Source organism: Suricata suricatta, chromosome 11 (genome assembly GCF_006229205.1).
Source record: "Suricata suricatta isolate VVHF042 chromosome 11, meerkat_22Aug2017_6uvM2_HiC, whole genome shotgun sequence".
NCBI lineage: Eukaryota > Metazoa > Chordata > Mammalia > Carnivora > Herpestidae > Suricata > Suricata suricatta.
The window spans coordinates 103,106,944-103,111,612 of NC_043710.1; positions in this window are offsets into that span (position 1 = coordinate 103,106,944).

Consider the following 4,669-nt stretch of genomic DNA (forward strand, 5'->3'; position numbering starts at 1 on the left):
TCAGTCGGTTAAGCCTCCGGCTTCGGCTCAGGTCAGATCTCACGTTCGTGGGTTCGAGCCCCGCGTCAGGCTCTGTGCTGACAGCTAGCTCAGAGCCTGGAGCCTGCTTCCAGTTCTGTGTCTCCTTCTCTCTCTGCCCCTCCCCCTCTCATGCTCTGTCTCTCTCTGTATTAAAAATAAATAAAACATTAAAAAAAATTTAAAAAAAATGGAGAGCCACCTGCAAGAGGGCTCAGACGCCACCTGGGCAGCCTTGTGTGTAACAAATGAAAAACCAAGGCAGACGCGGGTGCAGCCACAGGTCACCCTGTTGCTTAGTCGCAGAGCTGGAGTTTAACAGGCTTCCTGCCTCCAGAACCAGTGGTCTCGCACGCCTACTCCGTGTTGCGTGTCTGAGTTCAGCTCGCCCCTGACTTCTTCAAGTCTTAGTTTTCCAACTCGAGAGGATATTTTTGCCGAGGCTTCGCTCGTTGTCACACCTTCCATTGAACCTGAGATGAGGCCGGGCTGGACTGCGACAGGTACATGAAAGCTGTTCCTTGCCCATTGGGTCTTGGCTCATTGCAGTTTATCTCAGAGGTGGCAGCAGAGAGTGGCATGCGGAGGAGGCCTACGAGAGCCCGCCGCCTGCTTGTGCCCCTCAGAGACGCCCGTTCCTCCCATGCCCTCTCCTTGTCATGTGACCCTGGGGACCTTGTTGCCCTGGAGGATGACAGGGGCTGCAGAGGCCTCACAGGGGCCCTTTGAATGTTCTGGTTAATGGTGGAGGCTCCGAAGTGGTCGAGGCCCAGCTTCACTACTTATTGCCTGACTGGCTTTGGGCAAGTTCTTTCTCTCTGTCTGCCTGAGCATTCCTGTCTGTAAAACAGCTCTATCTCGCTGGGTCGTTGTGATGATTAACTGTGATGATGCATTTAAAGCGCTTTATTTAGCACAGCGCCTGGCACATAATAATGGTGGCTACTCAGTGACATCACAGAAAGTGGCAGAATGGGGCTCCGGGAATTGGTCGGAATTGGTCAGTCCACTGCAGCAACCATTCAGCTGGCAAAAACTGTCCGTGAACTTTCTCCACAAACTCTAGGATCTAAAAAAAACAAAACCTTCCAGCTATTAGAGGAATGCTTAATGAAGCAAGAGGCTGCTAAATGTTGACATGTAAGAACATGTAAGAAAATCATGAGGTCGCTGGTCGCCTGGCTGCTGAGATAACATAGCAGAGATGTTGGTGACCGCTCTCAACAAAGAGCACGGTCTGCGGGGCACCTGGGCGGCTCAGTTGGTTAAGGTCCGACTCTTCGGCTCTGGTCATGATCTCACAGTTTGTAGGTTCACGCCCCACATCGGGCTCTGCACCAACAGCACAGCCTAAAAGCCTGTCTGGGGTTTCTTTCTCCCTCTGTCTTCACCTTCCTGGCTTGGTCTCCTCCTCACTCTCAATAAATAAATAAATAAACATTAAAAAAAGTTAAAAAAGTGAAAGAGTGGAGTCTGCACAGAAGAGTTGAGAGATCCCCGAACAGATGGACAGAGGCCCTCCACAAGCAGCAGCCTGCCCGGGAGGTGCGGGGGAGCCTGGATTCCAGAGTCCCCTCTGTTATACCCTTTACCACGTCCAGTTCTCAACAGAAGTTAGAAACCTACAAGTAGGCAAGCAGGTCTGTTCTCAGGGAAGAGGAAGAAATTGACAGAAGCTGTCTCCAAGGTAGGCCAGGTGCTGGGTGTTGGCGTCCTGGAATTTAGCATAATTATTAAAAGAAAACTTTGTTGCTGGGGCACCTGGGGGGCTCAGTCGGTTAAGCGGCCAACTTCAGCTCAGGTCATGATCTTGTGGTTCGTGGGTTCGAGCCCCACATTGGGCTCTGTGCTGCCAGCTCAGATCCTGGAGCCTGCTTCAGATTCTGTGTCTCCCTCTCTCTGCCCTCCCCCCCCACTCATGCTTTGTTTCTGTCTCAATAATAAATAAAAACATTAAAAAATTTAAAAAGAAAATTTGTTGCTTATCACCAGGGTATTACTGGAAACTGTGCTTTCTTTCAGTTTTACATTGTATTATGAATACTGTAAATATTTTGCCCATTTCTTAGTGGCAATTACCATTGGGGGAAAATGACCAGTTTGTAACTTGAGGAAAAATAAAATTGGGAAAATTTCACCCTTGGGTCTGTTTTTGAAAACATACACACTCTCATCATTCTATTACTTTTTTTTTTAATGTTCTCATACATGAGTAGAATCAGATAGCATTTTGTACTTTAATTTAGAGTAACCGCTCATTAAAGACTTCTATTTGAATTTAACATATTCTTTATTCTTGTTTGAAATATAGCTTATTTGGCATGACACAAAAAAGTAATGTCTTTTATACCATAGTAATTCCCCATCCTAGGTTGCTCAGACTTGGGACATTCCTGTTTTCTAGCCCTTCACCTGCTACTGGTGTGGCCAATAGCATCAGGGCTTTTCCTTTCTCCTTTCCTTGTTGAGTGACGTGAGGCATAGAACCTCTGTGTAACCTGAGTGGGTTTGGTCAGAAATCTGAGATCATCCTGAAAGTGAGGAAAGGTTTTTCCCACAGAGACTCGGGCGTGGAGGAATCATTTGGCTGTGAACGAAAGTTTACATTGGCCATGGAATTGGCTGTCAGCATGTGAAACCGAGAGCCAGAATTCCAGGTTACACCCAGACCAGGTCTAAGGAGTTAACAACAACAAAAAAACAACAACCAAAACCCTAATTTGTGTCCTGAGAGATCCAGTGGAACATCCGTGTCCACGAGTCCACCAGTGAGTGAACTAGCTACCCTCTACCAAGGGACCCGAGGTCTCTGTTTTCCTGTCTGAAGCAGTGGCAGTAGAGTTGTACATTTGAGAATGTAAAGTCTTCATTCGCACACCCGTCAGAGTGCTGGCTTGGAACTCAGTGTAGGAGATGCAGGGGAGGCAGGAACAATTATTTTCCCAGCTTCCTTCTAGGAGAGGAGTTTGCTGGTGAGAAAGACGAGCAGGATCTGCATGGCACTGGTGATGGGGCCGAGGAAGGTTTTGTTGCCCAAGCTGGTTGTCTTTGGAGTCGGGCGGGGGGTTGTCCTGGATGTGGAGATGTGTCTGGTCATTGGGCCTGGGCCTGGCGTTGTCCTGGTTGTGGAGGTGTGTCCTGTCATTGGGGTTGTGGTTGGGGTTGTCCTGGGTGTGGACATGTGGGAGGTGGTCATCCCTGGAAACAAACACACACTGGCATCAGAATTTCTTTGCTGGGGAGGGTGGGGGGAGCAGTAGAGAAAGGAGGCTAGTCTGCTGGAACGCTGGAGCGAACCTCAATAGACACTTCTCAGTGGCCAAGTATACGTAGAGGATGAGGAAAGCTACGGGGTGCAGAGTGTCAAGGAACAAAACGCAAGTAAGGATTCTCCACCCTTAAGGTCTACACGATCCTAGGGGGATGGAATTTATACAACTACTGAATCTGTTGTTGGGTGGGTAGTCTGTCCTCGAGTCTTTGTCCTTAATGTTATGTTAGATCAATCAGTGCAAATATTATCCAGAATGGCGTGATTTTATTTTTTTCTTACTAATTTCAAAGGTTGCACATAAAGTTTACAAAACTAGATATCATCCAGACCTTAGGATGGCTACCCCTGCCCTAAAGCAAGTGCAAAGAGGCCCTGTCCAAACTCCTGAATCTCTCTCTGTGGTTTCAGAGGCACTGATCATTCTCACATGAAGGGATCTGTCCATGGGTTCTCTGAGGTTGCCTGGCAGAGAAGCAGAGAGAACCAGGCCCCGGGGGTAGTCTGATCCTGGAAAAACTGGAGTTTTGTAATGATGCCTCCAAGGGTCCATGGCTCAAAGAGGACTATATGGAAGAAGAAGAAGGAAGAAATCCTGTGATTTGCTCAGTCCTAAGCACTGTCCCCCAGCAGGAGGGTGCCTTCCAGTTAGGAGGCCTTGTCTTATCTCATTTAGTGTTTCTCCACGGCAGATGTTTCTCTAGTATCTCACTGAGCCACAAGGTCTGAACACAACCACTTTAAGGAATCCTGATTAGAAACAAACATTTCTTTCTTTCTTTCTTTCTTAGCATTTACATGAGTGTTCATCTTGAAAATATCCTTCAAGAAGAAAATAACACCCTGGTCTTTCTACAGAGGGGAACTACCAGGAAGCCATGTAGGAATTCATGTGATAGTTTCCTTAGGCAGAATCACTTTAAAATCTGTTGTTGAAAATAGATATCTCTTGTGATCACATTTGCAATGTACAGTCAACAGGAAAATGGGCATGCATGTATTTCAGTGTTGGGGGGGTTCCAAGGAAGACCCGTTATCTGGAGATTGAGAAAGACTAATGTTTATTGTCCTCGGATGAACTTTGCATTTTAAAGCTTCATCAGGAATAAAGTATTGTCTTTCTAGATTTGATGTAAGTCTAAGAAAAGTGGAAGAAAGTGTAAGATGTGGACTATGAGTCCTACTTTTGCCATTTGCTTTCTGTGTGGCTTTGGGCGAGTTACCTATCTTTCTTGGACCTGTGTCTCAAATTTGTTTTAGCTCCCTAGAAGGAGGTAGGAGAGAAGGAAGAGGACAGAGAAGGGAGGAGAAGGACGAGGAGCTTCAAGTGGGAGGCGACAGCCTGTGAGAGGTCAGTGGGCATCTCTGGTGGTAGTGGTG